The sequence below is a fragment of the Lissotriton helveticus genome, chromosome 6, assembly GCF_964261635.1.
Source record: "Lissotriton helveticus chromosome 6, aLisHel1.1, whole genome shotgun sequence".
NCBI classification, from domain to species: domain Eukaryota; kingdom Metazoa; phylum Chordata; class Amphibia; order Caudata; family Salamandridae; genus Lissotriton; species Lissotriton helveticus.
Genome location: NC_136067.1, coordinates 682,504,570 through 682,527,818, shown reverse-complemented (window position 1 = coordinate 682,527,818; position 23,249 = coordinate 682,504,570). Strand labels below are relative to the sequence as shown.

The 23,249-nt window shown below is 52.5% G+C and overlaps 19 non-coding genes and 1 pseudogene across 19 annotated transcripts; all 20 read right to left on the bottom strand.

Moving 5' to 3' along the window:
- Positions 1-683: 683 nt before the first annotated feature.
- LOC144764160 (U2 spliceosomal RNA) lies at positions 684-874 on the bottom strand. The gene has a single exon (XR_013596355.1). It is a non-coding gene; the product is annotated as a U2 spliceosomal RNA (small nuclear RNA).
- Positions 875-1,856: 982 nt separating this feature from the next.
- Positions 1,857-2,047, bottom strand: LOC144764159 (U2 spliceosomal RNA). The gene has a single exon (XR_013596354.1). It is a non-coding gene; the product is annotated as a U2 spliceosomal RNA (small nuclear RNA).
- A 982-nt stretch (positions 2,048-3,029) lies between these two features.
- Positions 3,030-3,220, bottom strand: LOC144764158 (U2 spliceosomal RNA). Its single transcript, XR_013596353.1, has one exon. It is a non-coding gene; the product is annotated as a U2 spliceosomal RNA (small nuclear RNA).
- A 981-nt stretch (positions 3,221-4,201) lies between these two features.
- On the bottom strand, positions 4,202-4,392 carry LOC144764157 (U2 spliceosomal RNA). Its single transcript, XR_013596352.1, has one exon. It is a non-coding gene; the product is annotated as a U2 spliceosomal RNA (small nuclear RNA).
- Positions 4,393-5,393: 1,001 nt separating this feature from the next.
- Positions 5,394-5,584, bottom strand: LOC144764155 (U2 spliceosomal RNA). The gene has a single exon (XR_013596350.1). It is a non-coding gene; the product is annotated as a U2 spliceosomal RNA (small nuclear RNA).
- A 982-nt stretch (positions 5,585-6,566) lies between these two features.
- Positions 6,567-6,757, bottom strand: LOC144764154 (U2 spliceosomal RNA). Its single transcript, XR_013596349.1, has one exon. It is a non-coding gene; the product is annotated as a U2 spliceosomal RNA (small nuclear RNA).
- A 983-nt stretch (positions 6,758-7,740) lies between these two features.
- LOC144764153 (U2 spliceosomal RNA) lies at positions 7,741-7,931 on the bottom strand. The gene has a single exon (XR_013596348.1). It is a non-coding gene; the product is annotated as a U2 spliceosomal RNA (small nuclear RNA).
- Positions 7,932-8,912: 981 nt separating this feature from the next.
- On the bottom strand, positions 8,913-9,103 carry LOC144764152 (U2 spliceosomal RNA). Its single transcript, XR_013596347.1, has one exon. It is a non-coding gene; the product is annotated as a U2 spliceosomal RNA (small nuclear RNA).
- A 982-nt stretch (positions 9,104-10,085) lies between these two features.
- Positions 10,086-10,276, bottom strand: LOC144764151 (U2 spliceosomal RNA). Its single transcript, XR_013596346.1, has one exon. It is a non-coding gene; the product is annotated as a U2 spliceosomal RNA (small nuclear RNA).
- Positions 10,277-11,249: 973 nt separating this feature from the next.
- On the bottom strand, positions 11,250-11,440 carry LOC144764149 (U2 spliceosomal RNA). Its single transcript, XR_013596345.1, has one exon. It is a non-coding gene; the product is annotated as a U2 spliceosomal RNA (small nuclear RNA).
- Positions 11,441-12,421: 981 nt separating this feature from the next.
- Positions 12,422-12,612, bottom strand: LOC144764148 (U2 spliceosomal RNA). The gene has a single exon (XR_013596344.1). It is a non-coding gene; the product is annotated as a U2 spliceosomal RNA (small nuclear RNA).
- A 1,001-nt stretch (positions 12,613-13,613) lies between these two features.
- Positions 13,614-13,804, bottom strand: LOC144764147 (U2 spliceosomal RNA). Its single transcript, XR_013596343.1, has one exon. It is a non-coding gene; the product is annotated as a U2 spliceosomal RNA (small nuclear RNA).
- A 982-nt stretch (positions 13,805-14,786) lies between these two features.
- LOC144764309 (U2 spliceosomal RNA) lies at positions 14,787-14,956 on the bottom strand (annotated as a pseudogene).
- A 985-nt stretch (positions 14,957-15,941) lies between these two features.
- On the bottom strand, positions 15,942-16,132 carry LOC144764146 (U2 spliceosomal RNA). The gene has a single exon (XR_013596342.1). It is a non-coding gene; the product is annotated as a U2 spliceosomal RNA (small nuclear RNA).
- A 973-nt stretch (positions 16,133-17,105) lies between these two features.
- LOC144764145 (U2 spliceosomal RNA) lies at positions 17,106-17,296 on the bottom strand. The gene has a single exon (XR_013596341.1). It is a non-coding gene; the product is annotated as a U2 spliceosomal RNA (small nuclear RNA).
- A 985-nt stretch (positions 17,297-18,281) lies between these two features.
- LOC144764143 (U2 spliceosomal RNA) lies at positions 18,282-18,472 on the bottom strand. The gene has a single exon (XR_013596339.1). It is a non-coding gene; the product is annotated as a U2 spliceosomal RNA (small nuclear RNA).
- A 990-nt stretch (positions 18,473-19,462) lies between these two features.
- LOC144764142 (U2 spliceosomal RNA) lies at positions 19,463-19,653 on the bottom strand. Its single transcript, XR_013596338.1, has one exon. It is a non-coding gene; the product is annotated as a U2 spliceosomal RNA (small nuclear RNA).
- Positions 19,654-20,626: 973 nt separating this feature from the next.
- On the bottom strand, positions 20,627-20,826 carry LOC144764385 (U2 spliceosomal RNA). The gene has a single exon (XR_013596531.1). It is a non-coding gene; the product is annotated as a U2 spliceosomal RNA (small nuclear RNA).
- Positions 20,827-21,257: 431 nt separating this feature from the next.
- LOC144764519 (U2 spliceosomal RNA) lies at positions 21,258-21,448 on the bottom strand. Its single transcript, XR_013596589.1, has one exon. It is a non-coding gene; the product is annotated as a U2 spliceosomal RNA (small nuclear RNA).
- A 985-nt stretch (positions 21,449-22,433) lies between these two features.
- Positions 22,434-22,624, bottom strand: LOC144764141 (U2 spliceosomal RNA). The gene has a single exon (XR_013596337.1). It is a non-coding gene; the product is annotated as a U2 spliceosomal RNA (small nuclear RNA).
- Positions 22,625-23,249: the final 625 nt, after the last annotated feature.

Here is a 23,249-nt window from a genome sequence, read left to right as displayed (position 1 = left end):
GGAATCAGCCCAGGATGCCCTGGACAGCTCCCTGACCGGATATGGCCGGCCCCTCACCCTCGCTTGCCGGGGACACTGCTCCCCTGCAGCCTAAGGCCTATAGATAAGGCTTGGCCGTTCGTGGCCGTTCGGGGACGGGCGGGGCGGGCAGAGAAGGAAAAGGACTCTGTATTTTTCTTCTTGCTCAGAGAAGCCAAGGGCAGTGTCCACTTCTCTGCCAGCCTGCATGCCAGCCAGCCTGCCTGCCTGCCTCCCTCCCTTCCTCCCTCCCTCCCTCCCTCCCTCCCTCCCTCCCACTGACTTGCTGGGAACCTTCTTCCATTCGTTCCCCAGTGAAATGGATCCAAAATCACTGAAAGTCTGCTGCTGGAAAAACAATCTTTTTCCGACGTTTGTCTCTTTTCAAAGTGCAGCGTCTGGATGGAGAAGGGGAGAAAAAAAGAAATAATTTTTTATTTGTATTTTTTTTTCGTAAACCCGAAAAATTAATAAATAAATAAATAAATAACGCACGGCCCGGGTGCGGCAAATAAGTCAAATAAATACATGAATAAGGCAAGACACGGTGACCAGTTTGCTTTTATTCACACGCAAACACAATAGCGCCACTTTACAGGGTTTGGTAGTGGAGCGCTACTCTCGTTTTCTCGTCTATTTTTCAACAGCATTGTTTTCCCCGGGTGGGGAAGTGCACCATTCCTGGAGGTACTGCAATACCAGGTTGATGCGTGGAGTGGACAGAGCAAGCTCCTATTCCATCTCCCTGTTCCAAAAATCAATTTAATATATGGTCCCCAGATAGAGGACGTATCAGATATTAAACTGATAAGAACAGATACTACACTTGATCTTAGCCAAAAGGCCGAGAAGCGATAACCCGGGCCCATTCAGAATCAACGCCTCCCGAAGCAATCTACCTGGCTCACCCGGACTTGGCTCTTCCCTCGCACCGTCGCTGGCCGCCTTTCCGCCTCTTTTTCCGACTCCCAGCAAGGGCTCAGTATGTCTGGGTGGAAAGGAGGCCCCGGCCTCAGGCCTTCTCCCGGCTCCCAGAGTCCTCCTCGGCTGTCGCCTCATCAGGCGTCACTTAGCATACCCACGTTGTCCTCTTTCTAGAATTTGCATGCCCCGCCCCTTCCTGCGCACTGCTTCCAGACGGCTGGCCAGAAAGCCTGGCAGCCAGGGGATGCTGGGAATCAGCCCAGGATGCCCTGGACAGCTCCCTGACCGGATATGGCCGGCCCCTCACCCTCGCTTGCCGGGGACACTGCTCCCCTGCAGCCTAAGGCCTATAGATAAGGCTTGGCCGTTCGTGGCCGTTCGGGGACGGGCGGGGCGGGCAGAGAAGGAAAAGGACTCTGTATTTTTCTTCTTGCTCAGAGAAGCCAAGGGCAGTGTCCACTTCTCTGCCAGCCTGCATGCCAGCCAGCCTGCCTGCCTGCCTCCCTCCCTTCCTCCCTCCCTCCCACTGACTTGCTGGGAACCTTCTTCCATTCGTTCCCCAGTGAAATGGATCCAAAATCACTGAAAGTCTGCTGCTGGAAAAACAATCTTTTTCCGACGTTTGTCTCTTTTCAAAGTGCAGCGTCTGGATGGAGAAGGGGAGAAAAAAAGAAATAATTTTTTATTTGTATTTTTTTTCTCGTAAACCCGAAAAATTAATAAATGAATAAATAAATAACGCACGGCCCGGGTGCGGCAAATAAGTCAAATAAATACATGAATAAGGCAAGACACGGTGACCAGTTTGCTTTTATTCACACGCAAACACAATAGCGCCACTTTACAGGGTTTGGTAGTGGAGCGCTACTCTCGTTTTCTCGTCTATTTTTCAACAGCATTGTTTTCCCCGGGTGGGGAAGTGCACCATTCCTGGAGGTACTGCAATACCAGGTTGATGCGTGGAGTGGACAGAGCAAGCTCCTATTCCATCTCCCTGTTCCAAAAATCAATTTAATATATGGTCCCCAGATAGAGGACGTATCAGATATTAAACTGATAAGAACAGATACTACACTTGATCTTAGCCAAAAGGCCGAGAAGCGATAACCCGGGCCCATTCAGAATCAACGCCTCCCGAAGCAATCTACCTGGCTCACCCGGACTTGGCTCTTCCCTCGCACCGTCGCTGGCCGCCTTTCCGCCTCTTTTTCCGACTCCCAGCAAGGGCTCAGTATGTCTGGGTGGAAAGGAGGCCCCGGCCTCAGGCCTTCTCCCGGCTCCCAGAGTCCTCCTCGGCTGTCGCCTCATCAGGCGTCACTTAGCATACCCACGTTGTCCTCTTTCTAGAATTTGCATGCCCCGCCCCTTCCTGCGCACTGCTTCCAGACGGCTGGCCAGAAAGCCTGGCAGCCAGGGGATGCTGGGAATCAGCCCAGGATGCCCTGGACAGCTCCCTGACCGGATATGGCCGGCCCCTCACCCTCGCTTGCCGGGGACACTGCTCCCCTGCAGCCTAAGGCCTATAGATAAGGCTTGGCCGTTCGTGGCCGTTCGGGGACGGGCGGGGCGGGCAGAGAAGGAAAAGGACTCTGTATTTTTCTTCTTGCTCAGAGAAGCCAAGGGCAGTGTCCACTTCTCTGCCAGCCTGCATGCCAGCCAGCCTGCCTGCCTGCCTCCCTCCCTTCCTCCCTCCCTCCCACTGACTTGCTGGGAACCTTCTTCCATTCGTTCCCCAGTGAAATGGATCCAAAATCACTGAAAGTCTGCTGCTGGAAAAACAATCTTTTTCCGACGTTTGTCTCTTTTCAAAGTGCAGCGTCTGGATGGAGAAGGGGAGAAAAAAAGAAATAATTTTTTATTTGTATTTTTTTTCTCGTAAACCCGAAAAATTAATAAATGAATAAATAAATAACGCACGGCCCGGGTGCGGCAAATAAGTCAAATAAATACATGAATAAGGCAAGACACGGTGACCAGTTTGCTTTTATTCACACGCAAACACAATAGCGCCACTTTACAGGGTTTGGTAGTGGAGCGCTACTCTCGTTTTCTCGTCTATTTTTCAACAGCATTGTTTTCCCCGGGTGGGGAAGTGCACCATTCCTGGAGGTACTGCAATACCAGGTTGATGCGTGGAGTGGACAGAGCAAGCTCCTATTCCATCTCCCTGTTCCAAAAATCAATTTAATATATGGTCCCCAGATAGAGGACGTATCAGATATTAAACTGATAAGAACAGATACTACACTTGATCTTAGCCAAAAGGCCGAGAAGCGATAACCCGGGCCCATTCAGAATCAACGCCTCCCGAAGCAATCTACCTGGCTCACCCGGACTTGGCTCTTCCCTCGCACCGTCGCTGGCCGCCTTTCCGCCTCTTTTTCCGACTCCCAGCAAGGGCTCAGTATGTCTGGGTGGAAAGGAGGCCCCGGCCTCAGGCCTTCTCCCGGCTCCCAGAGTCCTCCTCGGCTGTCGCCTCATCAGGCGTCACTTAGCATACCCACGTTGTCCTCTTTCTAGAATTTGCATGCCCCGCCCCTTCCTGCGCACTGCTTCCAGACGGCTGGCCAGAAAGCCTGGCAGCCAGGGGATGCTGGGAATCAGCCCAGGATGCCCTGGACAGCTCCCTGACCGGATATGGCCGGCCCCTCACCCTCGCTTGCCGGGGACACTGCTCCCCTGCAGCCTAAGGCCTATAGATAAGGCTTGGCCGTTCGTGGCCGTTCGGGGACGGGCGGGGCGGGCAGAGAAGGAAAAGGACTCTGTATTTTTCTTCTTGCTCAGAGAAGCCAAGGGCAGTGTCCACTTCTCTGCCAGCCTGCATGCCAGCCAGCCTGCCTGCCTGCCTCCCTCCCTTCCTCCCTCCCTCCCACTGACTTGCTGGGAACCTTCTTCCATTCGTTCCCCAGTGAAATGGATCCAAAATCACTGAAAGTCTGCTGCTGGAAAAACAATCTTTTTCCGACGTTTGTCTCTTTTCAAAGTGCAGCGTCTGGATGGAGAAGGGGAGAAAAAAAGAAATAATTTTTTATTTGTATTTTTTTTTCGTAAACCCGAAAAATTAATAAATGAATAAATAAATAACGCACGGCCCGGGTGCGGCAAATAAGTCAAATAAATACATGAATAAGGCAAGACACGGTGACCAGTTTGCTTTTATTCACACGCAAACACAATAGCGCCACTTTACAGGGTTTGGTAGTGGAGCGCTACTCTCGTTTTCTCGTCTATTTTTCAACAGCATTGTTTTCCCCAGGTGGGGAAGTGCACCATTCCTGGAGGTACTGCAATACCAGGTTGATGCGTGGAGTGGACAGAGCAAGCTCCTATTCCATCTCCCTGTTCCAAAAATCAATTTAATATATGGTCCCCAGATAGAGGACGTATCAGATATTAAACTGATAAGAACAGATACTACACTTGATCTTAGCCAAAAGGCCGAGAAGCGATAACCCGGGCCCATTCAGAATCAACGCCTCCCGAAGCAATCTACCTGGCTCACCCGGACTTGGCTCTTCCCTCGCACCGTCGCTGGCCGCCTTTCCGCCTCTTTTTCCGACTCCCAGCAAGGGCTCAGTATGTCTGGGTGGAAAGGAGGCCCCGGCCTCAGGCCTTCTCCCGGCTCCCAGAGTCCTCCTCGGCTGTCGCCTCATCAGGCGTCACTTAGCATACCCACGTTGTCCTCTTTCTAGAATTTGCATGCCCCGCCCCTTCCTGCGCACTGCTTCCAGACGGCTGGCCAGAAAGCCTGGCAGCCAGGGGATGCTGGGAATCAGCCCAGGATGCCCTGGACAGCTCCCTGACCGGATATGGCCGGCCCCTCACCCTCGCTTGCCGGGGACACTGCTCCCCTGCAGCCTAAGGCCTATAGATAAGGCTTGGCCGTTCGTGGCCGTTCGGGGACGGGCGGGGCGGGCAGAGAAGGAAAAGGACTCTGTATTTTTCTTCTTGCTCAGAGAAGCCAAGGGCAGTGTCCACTTCTCTGCCAGCCTGCATGCCAGCCAGCCTGCCTGCCTGCCTCCCTCCCTTCCTCCCTCCCTCCCTCCCTCCCTCCCTCCCTCCCACTGACTTGCTGGGAACCTTCTTCCATTCGTTCCCCAGTGAAATGGATCCAAAATCACTGAAAGTCTGCTGCTGGAAAAACAATCTTTTTCCGACGTTTGTCTCTTTTCAAAGTGCAGCGTCTGGATGGAGAAGGGGAGAAAAAAAGAAATAATTTTTTATTTGTATTTTTTTTTCGTAAACCCGAAAAATTAATAAATAAATAAATAAATAACGCACGGCCCGGGTGCGGCAAATAAGTCAAATAAATACATGAATAAGGCAAGACACGGTGACCAGTTTGCTTTTATTCACACGCAAACACAATAGCGCCACTTTACAGGGTTTGGTAGTGGAGCGCTACTCTCGTTTTCTCGTCTATTTTTCAACAGCATTGTTTTCCCCGGGTGGGGAAGTGCACCATTCCTGGAGGTACTGCAATACCAGGTTGATGCGTGGAGTGGACAGAGCAAGCTCCTATTCCATCTCCCTGTTCCAAAAATCAATTTAATATATGGTCCCCAGATAGAGGACGTATCAGATATTAAACTGATAAGAACAGATACTACACTTGATCTTAGCCAAAAGGCCGAGAAGCGATAACCCGGGCCCATTCAGAATCAACGCCTCCCGAAGCAATCTACCTGGCTCACCCGGACTTGGCTCTTCCCTCGCACCGTCGCTGGCCGCCTTTCCGCCTCTTTTTCCGACTCCCAGCAAGGGCTCAGTATGTCTGGGTGGAAAGGAGGCCCCGGCCTCAGGCCTTCTCCCGGCTCCCAGAGTCCTCCTCGGCTGTCGCCTCATCAGGCGTCACTTAGCATACCCACGTTGTCCTCTTTCTAGAATTTGCATGCCCCGCCCCTTCCTGCGCACTGCTTCCAGACGGCTGGCCAGAAAGCCTGGCAGCCAGGGGATGCTGGGAATCAGCCCAGGATGCCCTGGACAGCTCCCTGACCGGATATGGCCGGCCCCTCACCCTCGCTTGCCGGGGACACTGCTCCCCTGCAGCCTAAGGCCTATAGATAAGGCTTGGCCGTTCGTGGCCGTTCGGGGACGGGCGGGGCGGGCAGAGAAGGAAAAGGACTCTGTATTTTTCTTCTTGCTCAGAGAAGCCAAGGGCAGTGTCCACTTCTCTGCCAGCCTGCATGCCAGCCAGCCTGCCTGCCTGCCTCCCTCCCTTCCTCCCTCCCTCCCACTGACTTGCTGGGAACCTTCTTCCATTCGTTCCCCAGTGAAATGGATCCAAAATCACTGAAAGTCTGCTGCTGGAAAAACAATCTTTTTCCGACGTTTGTCTCTTTTCAAAGTGCAGCGTCTGGATGGAGAAGGGGAGAAAAAAAGAAATAATTTTTTATTTGTATTTTTTTTCTCGTAAACCCGAAAAATTAATAAATGAATAAATAAATAACGCACGGCCCGGGTGCGGCAAATAAGTCAAATAAATACATGAATAAGGCAAGACACGGTGACCAGTTTGCTTTTATTCACACGCAAACACAATAGCGCCACTTTACAGGGTTTGGTAGTGGAGCGCTACTCTCGTTTTCTCGTCTATTTTTCAACAGCATTGTTTTCCCCGGGTGGGGAAGTGCACCATTCCTGGAGGTACTGCAATACCAGGTTGATGCGTGGAGTGGACAGAGCAAGCTCCTATTCCATCTCCCTGTTCCAAAAATCAATTTAATATATGGTCCCCAGATAGAGGACGTATCAGATATTAAACTGATAAGAACAGATACTACACTTGATCTTAGCCAAAAGGCCGAGAAGCGATAACCCGGGCCCATTCAGAATCAACGCCTCCCGAAGCAATCTACCTGGCTCACCCGGACTTGGCTCTTCCCTCGCACCGTCGCTGGCCGCCTTTCCGCCTCTTTTTCCGACTCCCAGCAAGGGCTCAGTATGTCTGGGTGGAAAGGAGGCCCCGGCCTCAGGCCTTCTCCCGGCTCCCAGAGTCCTCCTCGGCTGTCGCCTCATCAGGCGTCACTTAGCATACCCACGTTGTCCTCTTTCTAGAATTTGCATGCCCCGCCCCTTCCTGCGCACTGCTTCCAGACGGCTGGCCAGAAAGCCTGGCAGCCAGGGGATGCTGGGAATCAGCCCAGGATGCCCTGGACAGCTCCCTGACCGGATATGGCCGGCCCCTCACCCTCGCTTGCCGGGGACACTGCTCCCCTGCAGCCTAAGGCCTATAGATAAGGCTTGGCCGTTCGTGGCCGTTCGTGGCCGTTCGGGGACGGGCGGGGCGGGCAGAGAAGGAAAAGGACTCTGTATTTTTCTTCTTGCTCAGAGAAGCCAAGGGCAGTGTCCACTTCTCTGCCAGCCTGCATGCCAGCCAGCCTGCCTGCCTGCCTCCCTCCCTCCCTCCCACTGACTTGCTGGGAACCTTCTTCCATTCGTTCCCCAGTGAAATGGATCCAAAATCACTGAAAGTCTGCTGCTGGAAAAACAATCTTTTTCCGACGTTTGTCTCTTTTCAAAGTGCAGCGTCTGGATGGAGAAGGGGAGAAAAAAAGAAATAATTTTTTATTTGTATTTTTTTTTCGTAAACCCGAAAAATTAATAAATGAATAAATAAATAACGCACGGCCCGGGTGCGGCAAATAAGTCAAATAAATACATGAATAAGGCAAGACACGGTGACCAGTTTGCTTTTATTCACACGCAAACACAATAGCGCCACTTTACAGGGTTTGGTAGTGGAGCGCTACTCTCGTTTTCTCGTCTATTTTTCAACAGCATTGTTTTCCCCGGGTGGGGAAGTGCACCATTCCTGGAGGTACTGCAATACCAGGTTGATGCGTGGAGTGGACAGAGCAAGCTCCTATTCCATCTCCCTGTTCCAAAAATCAATTTAATATATGGTCCCCAGATAGAGGACGTATCAGATATTAAACTGATAAGAACAGATACTACACTTGATCTTAGCCAAAAGGCCGAGAAGCGATAACCCGGGCCCATTCAGAATCAACGCCTCCCGAAGCAATCTACCTGGCTCACCCGGACTTGGCTCTTCCCTCGCACCGTCGCTGGCCGCCTTTCCGCCTCTTTTTCCGACTCCCAGCAAGGGCTCAGTATGTCTGGGTGGAAAGGAGGCCCCGGCCTCAGGCCTTCTCCCGGCTCCCAGAGTCCTCCTCGGCTGTCGCCTCATCAGGCGTCACTTAGCATACCCACGTTGTCCTCTTTCTAGAATTTGCATGCCCCGCCCCTTCCTGCGCACTGCTTCCAGACGGCTGGCCAGAAAGCCTGGCAGCCAGGGGATGCTGGGAATCAGCCCAGGATGCCCTGGACAGCTCCCTGACCGGATATGGCCGGCCCCTCACCCTCGCTTGCCGGGGACACTGCTCCCCTGCAGCCTAAGGCCTATAGATAAGGCTTGGCCGTTCGTGGCCGTTCGGGGACGGGCGGGGCGGGCAGAGAAGGAAAAGGACTCTGTATTTTTCTTCTTGCTCAGAGAAGCCAAGGGCAGTGTCCACTTCTCTGCCAGCCTGCATGCCAGCCAGCCTGCCTGCCTGCCTCCCTCCCTTCCTCCCTCCCTCCCACTGACTTGCTGGGAACCTTCTTCCATTCGTTCCCCAGTGAAATGGATCCAAAATCACTGAAAGTCTGCTGCTGGAAAAACAATCTTTTTCCGACGTTTGTCTCTTTTCAAAGTGCAGCGTCTGGATGGAGAAGGGGAGAAAAAAAGAAATAATTTTTTATTTGTATTTTTTTTTCGTAAACCCGAAAAATTAATAAATGAATAAATAAATAACGCACGGCCCGGGTGCGGCAAATAAGTCAAATAAATACATGAATAAGGCAAGACACGGTGACCAGTTTGCTTTTATTCACACGCAAACACAATAGCGCCACTTTACAGGGTTTGGTAGTGGAGCGCTACTCTCGTTTTCTCGTCTATTTTTCAACAGCATTGTTTTCCCCGGGTGGGGAAGTGCACCATTCCTGGAGGTACTGCAATACCAGGTTGATGCGTGGAGTGGACAGAGCAAGCTCCTATTCCATCTCCCTGTTCCAAAAATCAATTTAATATATGGTCCCCAGATAGAGGACGTATCAGATATTAAACTGATAAGAACAGATACTACACTTGATCTTAGCCAAAAGGCCGAGAAGCGATAACCCGGGCCCATTCAGAATCAACGCCTCCCGAAGCAATCTACCTGGCTCACCCGGACTTGGCTCTTCCCTCGCACCGTCGCTGGCCGCCTTTCCGCCTCTTTTTCCGACTCCCAGCAAGGGCTCAGTATGTCTGGGTGGAAAGGAGGCCCCGGCCTCAGGCCTTCTCCCGGCTCCCAGAGTCCTCCTCGGCTGTCGCCTCATCAGGCGTCACTTAGCATACCCACGTTGTCCTCTTTCTAGAATTTGCATGCCCCGCCCCTTCCTGCGCACTGCTTCCAGACGGCTGGCCAGAAAGCCTGGCAGCCAGGGGATGCTGGGAATCAGCCCAGGATGCCCTGGACAGCTCCCTGACCGGATATGGCCGGCCCCTCACCCTCGCTTGCCGGGGACACTGCTCCCCTGCAGCCTAAGGCCTATAGATAAGGCTTGGCCGTTCGTGGCCGTTCGGGGACGGGCGGGGCGGGCAGAGAAGGAAAAGGACTCTGTATTTTTCTTCTTGCTCAGAGAAGCCAAGGGCAGTGTCCACTTCTCTGCCAGCCTGCATGCCAGCCAGCCTGCCTGCCTGCCTCCCTCCCTTCCTCCCTCCCTCCCACTGACTTGCTGGGAACCTTCTTCCATTCGTTCCCCAGTGAAATGGATCCAAAATCACTGAAAGTCTGCTGCTGGAAAAACAATCTTTTTCCGACGTTTGTCTCTTTTCAAAGTGCAGCGTCTGGATGGAGAAGGGGAGAAAAAAAGAAATAATTTTTTATTTGTATTTTTTTTCTCGTAAACCCGAAAAATTAATAAATGAATAAATAAATAACGCACGGCCCGGGTGCGGCAAATAAGTCAAATAAATACATGAATAAGGCAAGACACGGTGACCAGTTTGCTTTTATTCACACGCAAACACAATAGCGCCACTTTACAGGGTTTGGTAGTGGAGCGCTACTCTCGTTTTCTCGTCTATTTTTCAACAGCATTGTTTTCCCCGGGTGGGGAAGTGCACCATTCCTGGAGGTACTGCAATACCAGGTTGATGCGTGGAGTGGACAGAGCAAGCTCCTATTCCATCTCCCTGTTCCAAAAATCAATTTAATATATGGTCCCCAGATAGAGGACGTATCAGATATTAAACTGATAAGAACAGATACTACACTTGATCTTAGCCAAAAGGCCGAGAAGCGATAACCCGGGCCCATTCAGAATCAACGCCTCCCGAAGCAATCTACCTGGCTCACCCGGACTTGGCTCTTCCCTCGCACCGTCGCTGGCCGCCTTTCCGCCTCTTTTTCCGACTCCCAGCAAGGGCTCAGTATGTCTGGGTGGAAAGGAGGCCCCGGCCTCAGGCCTTCTCCCGGCTCCCAGAGTCCTCCTCGGCTGTCGCCTCATCAGGCGTCACTTAGCATACCCACGTTGTCCTCTTTCTAGAATTTGCATGCCCCGCCCCTTCCTGCGCACTGCTTCCAGACGGCTGGCCAGAAAGCCTGGCAGCCAGGGGATGCTGGGAATCAGCCCAGGATGCCCTGGACAGCTCCCTGACCGGATATGGCCGGCCCCTCACCCTCGCTTGCCGGGGACACTGCTCCCCTGCAGCCTAAGGCCTATAGATAAGGCTTGGCCGTTCGTGGCCGTTCGGGGACGGGCGGGGCGGGCAGAGAAGGAAAAGGACTCTGTATTTTTCTTCTTGCTCAGAGAAGCCAAGGGCAGTGTCCACTTCTCTGCCAGCCTGCATGCCAGCCAGCCTGCCTGCCTGCCTCCCTCCCTCCCTCCCACTGACTTGCTGGGAACCTTCTTCCATTCGTTCCCCAGTGAAATGGATCCAAAATCACTGAAAGTCTGCTGCTGGAAAAACAATCTTTTTCCGACGTTTGTCTCTTTTCAAAGTGCAGCGTCTGGATGGAGAAGGGGAGAAAAAAAGAAATAATTTTTTATTTGTATTTTTTTTTCGTAAACCCGAAAAATTAATAAATGAATAAATAAATAACGCACGGCCCGGGTGCGGCAAATAAGTCAAATAAATACATGAATAAGGCAAGACACGGTGACCAGTTTGCTTTTATTCACACGCAAACACAATAGCGCCACTTTACAGGGTTTGGTAGTGGAGCGCTACTCTCGTTTTCTCGTCTATTTTTCAACAGCATTGTTTTCCCCGGGTGGGGAAGTGCACCATTCCTGGAGGTACTGCAATACCAGGTTGATGCGTGGAGTGGACAGAGCAAGCTCCTATTCCATCTCCCTGTTCCAAAAATCAATTTAATATATGGTCCCCAGATAGAGGACGTATCAGATATTAAACTGATAAGAACAGATACTACACTTGATCTTAGCCAAAAGGCCGAGAAGCGATAACCCGGGCCCATTCAGAATCAACGCCTCCCGAAGCAATCTACCTGGCTCACCCGGACTTGGCTCTTCCCTCGCACCGTCGCTGGCCGCCTTTCCGCCTCTTTTTCCGACTCCCAGCAAGGGCTCAGTATGTCTGGGTGGAAAGGAGGCCCCGGCCTCAGGCCTTCTCCCGGCTCCCAGAGTCCTCCTCGGCTGTCGCCTCATCAGGCGTCACTTAGCATACCCACGTTGTCCTCTTTCTAGAATTTGCATGCCCCGCCCCTTCCTGCGCACTGCTTCCAGACGGCTGGCCAGAAAGCCTGGCAGCCAGGGGATGCTGGGAATCAGCCCAGGATGCCCTGGACAGCTCCCTGACCGGATATGGCCGGCCCCTCACCCTCGCTTGCCGGGGACACTGCTCCCCTGCAGCCTAAGGCCTATAGATAAGGCTTGGCCGTTCGTGGCCGTTCGGGGACGGGCGGGGCGGGCAGAGAAGGAAAAGGACTCTGTATTTTTCTTCTTGCTCAGAGAAGCCAAGGGCAGTGTCCACTTCTCTGCCAGCCTGCATGCCAGCCAGCCTGCCTGCCTGCCTCCCTCCCTTCCTCCCTCCCTCCCACTGACTTGCTGGGAACCTTCTTCCATTCGTTCCCCAGTGAAATGGATCCAAAATCACTGAAAGTCTGCTGCTGGAAAAACAATCTTTTTCCGACGTTTGTCTCTTTTCAAAGTGCAGCGTCTGGATGGAGAAGGGGAGAAAAAAAGAAATAATTTTTTATTTGTATTTTTTTTTCGTAAACCCGAAAAATTAATAAATGAATAAATAAATAACGCACGGCCCGGGTGCGGCAAATAAGTCAAATAAATACATGAATAAGGCAAGACACGGTGACCAGTTTGCTTTTATTCACACGCAAACACAATAGCGCCACTTTACAGGGTTTGGTAGTGGAGCGCTACTCTCGTTTTCTCGTCTATTTTTCAACAGCATTGTTTTCCCCGGGTGGGGAAGTGCACCATTCCTGGAGGTACTGCAATACCAGGTTGATGCGTGGAGTGGACAGAGCAAGCTCCTATTCCATCTCCCTGTTCCAAAAATCAATTTAATATATGGTCCCCAGATAGAGGACGTATCAGATATTAAACTGATAAGAACAGATACTACACTTGATCTTAGCCAAAAGGCCGAGAAGCGATAACCCGGGCCCATTCAGAATCAACGCCTCCCGAAGCAATCTACCTGGCTCACCCGGACTTGGCTCTTCCCTCGCACCGTCGCTGGCCGCCTTTCCGCCTCTTTTTCCGACTCCCAGCAAGGGCTCAGTATGTCTGGGTGGAAAGGAGGCCCCGGCCTCAGGCCTTCTCCCGGCTCCCAGAGTCCTCCTCGGCTGTCGCCTCATCAGGCGTCACTTAGCATACCCACGTTGTCCTCTTTCTAGAATTTGCATGCCCCGCCCCTTCCTGCGCACTGCTTCCAGACGGCTGGCCAGAAAGCCTGGCAGCCAGGGGATGCTGGGAATCAGCCCAGGATGCCCTGGACAGCTCCCTGACCGGATATGGCCGGCCCCTCACCCTCGCTTGCCGGGGACACTGCTCCCCTGCAGCCTAAGGCCTATAGATAAGGCTTGGCCGTTCGTGGCCGTTCGGGGACGGGCGGGGCGGGCAGAGAAGGAAAAGGACTCTGTATTTTTCTTCTTGCTCAGAGAAGCCAAGGGCAGTGTCCACTTCTCTGCCAGCCTGCATGCCAGCCAGCCTGCCTGCCTGCCTCCCTCCCTTCCTCCCTCCCTCCCTCCCTCCCTCCCTCCCTCCCACTGACTTGCTGGGAACCTTCTTCCATTCGTTCCCCAGTGAAATGGATCCAAAATCACTGAAAGTCTGCTGCTGGAAAAACAATCTTTTTCCGACGTTTGTCTCTTTTCAAAGTGCAGCGTCTGGATGGAGAAGGGGAGAAAAAAAGAAATAATTTTTTATTTGTATTTTTTTTTCGTAAACCCGAAAAATTAATAAATAAATAAATAAATAACGCACGGCCCGGGTGCGGCAAATAAGTCAAATAAATACATGAATAAGGCAAGACACGGTGACCAGTTTGCTTTTATTCACACGCAAACACAATAGCGCCACTTTACAGGGTTTGGTAGTGGAGCGCTACTCTCGTTTTCTCGTCTATTTTTCAACAGCATTGTTTTCCCCGGGTGGGGAAGTGCACCATTCCTGGAGGTACTGCAATACCAGGTTGATGCGTGGAGTGGACAGAGCAAGCTCCTATTCCATCTCCCTGTTCCAAAAATCAATTTAATATATGGTCCCCAGATAGAGGACGTATCAGATATTAAACTGATAAGAACAGATACTACACTTGATCTTAGCCAAAAGGCCGAGAAGCGATAACCCGGGCCCATTCAGAATCAACGCCTCCCGAAGCAATCTACCTGGCTCACCCGGACTTGGCTCTTCCCTCGCACCGTCGCTGGCCGCCTTTCCGCCTCTTTTTCCGACTCCCAGCAAGGGCTCAGTATGTCTGGGTGGAAAGGAGGCCCCGGCCTCAGGCCTTCTCCCGGCTCCCAGAGTCCTCCTCGGCTGTCGCCTCATCAGGCGTCACTTAGCATACCCACGTTGTCCTCTTTCTAGAATTTGCATGCCCCGCCCCTTCCTGCGCACTGCTTCCAGACGGCTGGCCAGAAAGCCTGGCAGCCAGGGGATGCTGGGAATCAGCCCAGGATGCCCTGGACAGCTCCCTGACCGGATATGGCCGGCCCCTCACCCTCGCTTGCCGGGGACACTGCTCCCCTGCAGCCTAAGGCCTATAGATAAGGCTTGGCCGTTCGTGGCCGTTCGGGGACGGGCGGGGCGGGCAGAGAAGGAAAAGGACTCTGTATTTTTCTTCTTGCTCAGAGAAGCCAAGGGCAGTGTCCACTTCTCTGCCAGCCTGCATGCCAGCCAGCCTGCCTGCCTGCCTCCCTCCCTTCCTCCCTCCCTCCCACTGACTTGCTGGGAACCTTCTTCCATTCGTTCCCCAGTGAAATGGATCCAAAATCACTGAAAGTCTGCTGCTGGAAAAACAATCTTTTTCCGACGTTTGTCTCTTTTCAAAGTGCAGCGTCTGGATGGAGAAGGGGAGAAAAAAAGAAATAATTTTTTATTTGTATTTTTTTTCTCGTAAACCCGAAAAATTAATAAATGAATAAATAAATAACGCACGGCCCGGGTGCGGCAAATAAGTCAAATAAATACATGAATAAGGCAAGACACGGTGACCAGTTTGCTTTTATTCACACGCAAACACAATAGCGCCACTTTACAGGGTTTGGTAGTGGAGCGCTACTCTCGTTTTCTCGTCTATTTTTCAACAGCATTGTTTTCCCCGGGTGGGGAAGTGCACCATTCCTGGAGGTACTGCAATACCAGGTTGATGCGTGGAGTGGACAGAGCAAGCTCCTAATCAATTTAATATATGGTCCCCAGATAGAGGACGTATCAGATATTAAACTGATAAGAACAGATACTACACTTGATCTTAGCCAAAAGGCCGAGAAGCGATAACCCGGGCCCATTCAGAATCAACGCCTCCCGAAGCAATCTACCTGGCTCACCCGGACTTGGCTCTTCCCTCGCACCGTCGCTGGCCGCCTTTCCGCCTCTTTTTCCGACTCCCAGCAAGGGCTCAGTATGTCTGGGTGGAAAGGAGGCCCCGGCCTCAGGCCTTCTCCCGGCTCCCAGAGTCCTCCTCGGCTGTCGCCTCATCAGGCGTCACTTAGCATACCCACGTTGTCCTCTTTCTAGAATTTGCATGCCCCGCCCCTTCCTGCGCACTGCTTCCAGACGGCTGGCCAGAAAGCCTGGCAGCCAGGGGATGCTGGGAATCAGCCCAGGATGCCCTGGACAGCTCCCTGACCGGATATGGCCGGCCCCTCACCCTCGCTTGCCGGGGACACTGCTCCCCTGCAGCCTAAGGCCTATAGATAAGGCTTGGCCGTTCGTGGCCGTTCGGGGACGGGCGGGGCGGGCAGAGAAGGAAAAGGACTCTGTATTTTTCTTCTTGCTCAGAGAAGCCAAGGGCAGTGTCCACTTCTCTGCCAGCCTGCATGCCAGCCAGCCTGCCTGCCTGCCTCCCTCCCTTCCTCCCTCCCTCCCTCCCACTGACTTGCTGGGAACCTTCTTCCATTCGTTCCCCAGTGAAATGGATCCAAAATCACTGAAAGTCTGCTGCTGGAAAAACAATCTTTTTCCGACGTTTGTCTCTTTTCAAAGTGCAGCGTCTGGATGGAGAAGGGGAGAAAAAAAGAAATAATTTTTTATTTGTATTTTTTTTTCGTAAACCCGAAAAATTAATAAATGAATAAATAAATAACGCACGGCCCGGGTGCGGCAAATAAGTCAAATAAATACATGAATAAGGCAAGACACGGTGACCAGTTTGCTTTTATTCACACGCAAACACAATAGCGCCACTTTACAGGGTTTGGTAGTGGAGCGCTACTCTCGTTTTCTCGTCTATTTTTCAACAGCATTGTTTTCCCCGGGTGGGGAAGTGCACCATTCCTGGAGGTACTGCAATACCAGGTTGATGCGTGGAGTGGACAGAGCAAGCTCCTATTCCATCTCCCTGTTCCAAAAATCAATTTAATATATGGTCCCCAGATAGAGGACGTATCAGATATTAAACTGATAAGAACAGATACTACACTTGATCTTAGCCAAAAGGCCGAGAAGCGATAACCCGGGCCCATTCAGAATCAACGCCTCCCGAAGCAATCTACCTGGCTCACCCGGACTTGGCTCTTCCCTCGCACCGTCGCTGGCCGCCTTTCCGCCTCTTTTTCCGACTCCCAGCAAGGGCTCAGTATGTCTGGGTGGAAAGGAGGCCCCGGCCTCAGGCCTTCTCCCGGCTCCCAGAGTCCTCCTCGGCTGTCGCCTCATCAGGCGTCACTTAGCATACCCACGTTGTCCTCTTTCTAGAATTTGCATGCCCCGCCCCTTCCTGCGCACTGCTTCCAGACGGCTGGCCAGAAAGACTGGCAGCCAGGGGATGCTGGGAATCAGCCCAGGATGCCCTGGACAGCTCCCTGACCGGATATGGCCGGCCCCTCACCCTCGCTTGCCGGGGACACTGCTCCCCTGCAGCCTAAGGCCTATAGATAAGGCTTGGCCGTTCGTGGCCGTTCGGGGACGGGCGGGGCGGGCAGAGAAGGAAAAGGACTCTGTATTTTTCTTCTTGCTCAGAGAAGCCAAGGGCAGTGTCCACTTCTCTGCCAGCCTGCATGCCAGCCAGCCTGCCTGCCTGCCTCCCTCCCTCCCTCCCACTGACTTGCTGGGAACCTTCTTCCATTCGTTCCCCAGTGAAATGGATCCAAAATCACTGAAAGTCTGCTGCTGGAAAAACAATCTTTTTCCGACGTTTGTCTCTTTTCAAAGTGCAGCGTCTGGATGGAGAAGGGGAGAAAAAAAGAAATAATTTTTTATTTGTATTTTTTTTTCGTAAACCCGAAAAATTAATAAATGAATAAATAAATAACGCACGGCCCGGGTGCGGCAAATAAGTCAAATAAATACATGAATAAGGCAAGACACGGTGACCAGTTTGCTTTTATTCACACGCAAACACAATAGCGCCACTTTACAGGGTTTGGTAGTGGAGCGCTACTCTCGTTTTCTCGTCTATTTTTCAACAGCATTGTTTTCCCCGGGTGGGGAAGTGCACCATTCCTGGAGGTACTGCAATACCAGGTTGATGCGTGGAGTGGACAGAGCAAGCTCCTATTCCATCTCCCTGTTCCAAAAATCAATTTAATATATGGTCCCCAGATAGAGGACGTATCAGATATTAAACTGATAAGAACAGATACTACACTTGATCTTAGCCAAAAGGCCGAGAAGCGATAACCCGGGCCCATTCAGAATCAACGCCTCCCGAAGCAATCTACCTGGCTCACCCGGACTTGGCTCTTCCCTCGCACCGTCGCTGGCCGCCTTTCCGCCTCTTTTTCCGACTCCCAGCAAGGGCTCAGTATGTCTGGGTGGAAAGGAGGCCCCGGCCTCAGGCCTTCTCCCGGCTCCCAGAGTCCTCCTCGGCTGTCGCCTCATCAGGCGTCACTTAGCATACCCACGTTGTCCTCTTTCTAGAATTTGCATGCCCCGCCCCTTCCTGCGCACTGCTTCCAGACGGCTGGCCAGAAAGACTGGCAGCCAGGGGATGCTGGGAATCAGCCCAGGATGCCCTGGACAGCTCCCTGACCGGATATGGCCGGCCCCTCACCCTCGCTTGCCGGGGACACTGCTCCCCTGCAGCCTAAGGCCTATAGATAAGGCTTGGCCGTTCGTGGCCGTTCGGGGACGGGCGGGGCGGGCAGAGAAGGAAAAGGACTCTGTATTTTTCTTCTTGCTCAGAGAAGCCAAGGGCAGTGTCCACTTCTCTGCCAGCCTGCATGCCAGCCAGCCTGCCTGCCTGCCTCCCTCCCTTCCTCCCTCCCTCCCTCCCACTGACTTGCTGGGAACCTTCTTCCATTCGTTCCCCAGTGAAATGGATCCAAAATCACTGAAAGTCTGCTGCTGGAAAAACAATCTTTTTCCGACGTTTGTCTCTTTTCAAAGTGCAGCGTCTGGATGGAGAAGGGGAGAAAAAAAGAAATAATTTTTTATTTGTATTTTTTTTTCGTAAACCCGAAAAATTAATAAATGAATAAATAAATAACGCACGGCCCGGGTGCGGCAAATAAGTCAAATAAATACATGAATAAGGCAAGACACGGTGACCAGTTTGCTTTTATTCACACGCAAACACAATAGCGCCACTTTACAGGGTTTGGTAGTGGAGCGCTACTCTCGTTTTCTCGTCTATTTTTCAACAGCATTGTTTTCCCCGGGTGGGGAAGTGCACCATTCCTGGAGGTACTGCAATACCAGGTTGATGCGTGGAGTGGACAGAGCAAGCTCCTATTCCATCTCCCTGTTCCAAAAATCAATTTAATATATGGTCCCCAGATAGAGGACGTATCAGATATTAAACTGATAAGAACAGATACTACACTTGATCTTAGCCAAAAGGCCGAGAAGCGATAACCCGGGCCCATTCAGAATCAACGCCTCCCGAAGCAATCTACCTGGCTCACCCGGACTTGGCTCTTCCCTCGCACCGTCGCTGGCCGCCTTTCCGCCTCTTTTTCCGACTCCCAGCAAGGGCTCAGTATGTCTGGGTGGAAAGGAGGCCCCGGCCTCAGGCCTTCTCCCGGCTCCCAGAGTCCTCCTCGGCTGTCGCCTCATCAGGCGTCACTTAGCATACCCACGTTGTCCTCTTTCTAGAATTTGCATGCCCCGCCCCTTCCTGCGCACTGCTTCCAGACGGCTGGCCAGAAAGACTGGCAGCCAGGGGATGCTGGGAATCAGCCCAGGATGCCCTGGACAGCTCCCTGACCGGATATGGCCGGCCCCTCACCCTCGCTTGCCGGGGACACTGCTCCCCTGCAGCCTAAGGCCTATAGATAAGGCTTGGCCGTTCGTGGCCGTTCGGGGACGGGCGGGGCGGGCAGAGAAGGAAAAGGACTCTGTATTTTTCTTCTTGCTCAGAGAAGCCAAGGGCAGTGTCCACTTCTCTGCCAGCCTGCATGCCAGCCAGCCTGCCTGCCTGCCTCCCTCCCTCCCTCCCTCCCTCCCTCCCTCCCACTGACTTGCTGGGAACCTTCTTCCATTCGTTCCCCAGTGAAATGGATCCAAAATCACTGAAAGTCTGCTGCTGGAAAAACAATCTTTTTCCGACGTTTGTCTCTTTTCAAAGTGCAGCGTCTGGATGGAGAAGGGGAGAAAAAAAGAAATAATTTTTTATTTGTATTTTTTTTCTCGTAAACCCGAAAAATTAATAAATGAATAAATAAATAACGCACGGCCCGGGTGCGGCAAATAAGTCAAATAAATACATGAATAAGGCAAGACACGGTGACCAGTTTGCTTTTATTCACACGCAAACACAATAGCGCCACTTTACAGGGTTTGGTAGTGGAGCGCTACTCTCGTTTTCTCGTCTATTTTTCAACAGCATTGTTTTCCCCGGGTGGGGAAGTGCACCATTCCTGGAGGTACTGCAATACCAGGTTGATGCGTGGAGTGGACAGAGCAAGCTCCTATTCCATCTCCCTGTTCCAAAAATCAATTTAATATATGGTCCCCAGATAGAGGACGTATCAGATATTAAACTGATAAGAACAGATACTACACTTGATCTTAGCCAAAAGGCCGAGAAGCGATAACCCGGGCCCATTCAGAATCAACGCCTCCCGAAGCAATCTACCTGGCTCACCCGGACTTGGCTCTTCCCTCGCACCGTCGCTGGCCGCCTTTCCGCCTCTTTTTCCGACTCCCAGCAAGGGCTCAGTATGTCTGGGTGGAAAGGAGGCCCCGGCCTCAGGCCTTCTCCCGGCTCCCAGAGTCCTCCTCGGCTGTCGCCTCATCAGGCGTCACTTAGCATACCCACGTTGTCCTCTTTCTAGAATTTGCATGCCCCGCCCCTTCCTGCGCACTGCTTCCAGACGGCTGGCCAGAAAGCCTGGCAGCCAGGGGATGCTGGGAATCAGCCCAGGATGCCCTGGACAGCTCCCTGACCGGATATGGCCGGCCCCTCACCCTCGCTTGCCGGGGACACTGCTCCCCTGCAGCCTAAGGCCTATAGATAAGGCTTGGCCGTTCGTGGCCGTTCGGGGACGGGCGGGGCGGGCAGAGAAGGAAAAGGACTCTGTATTTTTCTTCTTGCTCAGAGAAGCCAAGGGCAGTGTCCACTTCTCTGCCAGCCTGCATGCCAGCCAGCCTGCCTGCCTGCCTCCCTCCCTCCCTCCCACTGACTTGCTGGGAACCTTCTTCCATTCGTTCCCCAGTGAAATGGATCCAAAATCACTGAAAGTCTGCTGCTGGAAAAACAATCTTTTTCCGACGTTTGTCTCTTTTCAAAGTGCAGCGTCTGGATGGAGAAGGGGAGAAAAAAAGAAATAATTTTTTATTTGTATTTTTTTTTCGTAAACCCGAAAAATTAATAAATGAATAAATAAATAACGCACGGCCCGGGTGCGGCAAATAAGTCAAATAAATACATGAATAAGGCAAGACACGGTGACCAGTTTGCTTTTATTCACACGCAAACACAATAGCGCCACTTTACAGGGTTTGGTAGTGGAGCGCTACTCTCGTTTTCTCGTCTATTTTTCAACAGCATTGTTTTCCCCGGGTGGGGAAGTGCACCATTCCTGGAGGTACTGCAATACCAGGTTGATGCGTGGAGTGGACAGAGCAAGCTCCTATTCCATCTCCCTGTTCCAAAAATCAATTTAATATATGGTCCCCAGATAGAGGACGTATCAGATATTAAACTGATAAGAACAGATTTTTTTTTTTTTTTTCCTACCCGTCACACCCTCAGTCAGCAGGTCTGGCCAGTCTGCCACACCCGCCGGCCTCGCCCTTCAACCGAGCCGTCTCGCCTGGCCTACTTGCCCAGGGGGTACTAGGCATGGCTTATCTTTTCAGCCAACCCCGGTCTGTCCTGCTACTACCTCCATCCAGCAGCCAACCAGCCCAGCTGAAAGCGGGGAACCAATCCGCAGACAGCCATTAGCTGGTTGGCCTTGTGCCGGTCGGACCTAGGAGGGTTCGCCTGGACAGGGGGGCGACTTAGCCTTCCAGCCATGCCGTTCGGCCCTGTCGTTCCATCCAAGGTCATCAGCCCGGTTGTCAGCCAAAGCCGGTTGGCACAGCAGCCCAGTCTCGCCTGCTGACCTACGAAAAAAATCGCCATTCAGCCGGTCTGCCAGTCAGCCCCCACTGGGGTACTGCCCAACAGTCCAGCATGCCAGGCTACTAAAAACGTTATGACATTACTGTCATATGCGTAATGACATTGCTGTCATTGTCGATCCGGAACCGAATCTCGTTTCTACGTATTGGGAATATCATTGACACACAAAGTTCAATGAGAACATCCCAACTGACCGCCCTCCCCTAGGGGAGGCAAGTGAAACTACACTTGATCTTAGCCAAAAGGCCGAGAAGCGATAACCCGGGCCCATTCAGAATCAACGCCTCCCGAAGCAATCTACCTGGCTCACCCGGACTTGGCTCTTCCCTCGCACCGTCGCTGGCCGCCTTTCCGCCTCTTTTTCCGACTCCCAGCAAGGGCTCAGTATGTCTGGGTGGAAAGGAGGCCCCGGCCTCAGGCCTTCTCCCGGCTCCCAGAGTCCTCCTCGGCTGTCGCCTCATCAGGCGTCACTTAGCATACCCACGTTGTCCTCTTTCTAGAATTTGCATGCCCCGCCCCTTCCTGCGCACTGCTTCCAGACGGCTGGCCAGAAAGACTGGCAGCCAGGGGATGCTGGGAATCAGCCCAGGATGCCCTGGACAGCTCCCTGACCGGATATGGCCGGCCCCTCACCCTCGCTTGCCGGGGACACTGCTCCCCTGCAGCCTAAGGCCTATAGATAAGGCTTGGCCGTTCGTGGCCGTTCGGGGACGGGCGGGGCGGGCAGAGAAGGAAAAGGACTCTGTATTTTTCTTCTTGCTCAGAGAAGCCAAGGGCAGTGTCCACTTCTCTGCCAGCCTGCATGCCAGCCAGCCTGCCTGCCTGCCTCCCTCCCTTCCTCCCTCCCTCCCTCCCACTGACTTGCTGGGAACCTTCTTCCATTCGTTCCCCAGTGAAATGGATCCAAAATCACTGAAAGTCTGCTGCTGGAAAAACAATCTTTTTCCGACGTTTGTCTCTTTTCAAAGTGCAGCGTCTGGATGGAGAAGGGGAGAAAAAAAGAAATAATTTTTTATTTGTATTTTTTTTTCGTAAACCCGAAAAATTAATAAATGAATAAATAAATAACGCACGGCCCGGGTGCGGCAAATAAGTCAAATAAATACATGAATAAGGCAAGACACGGTGACCAGTTTGCTTTTATTCACACGCAAACACAATAGCGCCACTTTACAGGGTTTGGTAGTGGAGCGCTACTCTCGTTTTCTCGTCTATTTTTCAACAGCATTGTTTTCCCCGGGTGGGGAAGTGCACCATTCCTGGAGGTACTGCAATACCAGGTTGATGCGTGGAGTGGACAGAGCAAGCTCCTATTCCATCTCCCTGTTCCAAAAATCAATTTAATATATGGTCCCCAGATAGAGGACGTATCAGATATTAAACTGATAAGAACAGATACTACACTTGATCTTAGCCAAAAGGCCGAGAAGCGATAACCCGGGCCCATTCAGAATCAACGCCTCCCGAAGCAATCTACCTGGCTCACCCGGACTTGGCTCTTCCCTCGCACCGTCGCTGGCCGCCTTTCCGCCTCTTTTTCCGACTCCCAGCAAGGGCTCAGTATGTCTGGGTGGAAAGGAGGCCCCGGCCTCAGGCCTTCTCCCGGCTCCCAGAGTCCTCCTCGGCTGTCGCCTCATCAGGCGTCACTTAGCATACCCACGTTGTCCTCTTTCTAGAATTTGCATGCCCCGCCCCTTCCTGCGCACTGCTTCCAGACGGCTGGCCAGAAAGACTGGCAGCCAGGGGATGCTGGGAATCAGCCCAGGATGCCCTGGACAGCTCCCTGACCGGATATGGCCGGCCCCTCACCCTCGCTTGCCGGGGACACTGCTCCCCTGCAGCCTAAGGCCTATAGATAAGGCTTGGCCGTTCGTGGCCGTTCGGGGCGGGCAGAGAAGGAAAAGGACTCTGTATTTTTCTTCTTGCTCAGAGAAGCCAAGGGCAGTGTCCACTTCTCTGCCAGCCTGCATGCCAGCCAGCCTGCCTGCCTGCCTCCCTCCCTCCCTCCCACTGACTTGCTGGGAACCTTCTTCCATTCGTTCCCCAGTGAAATGGATCC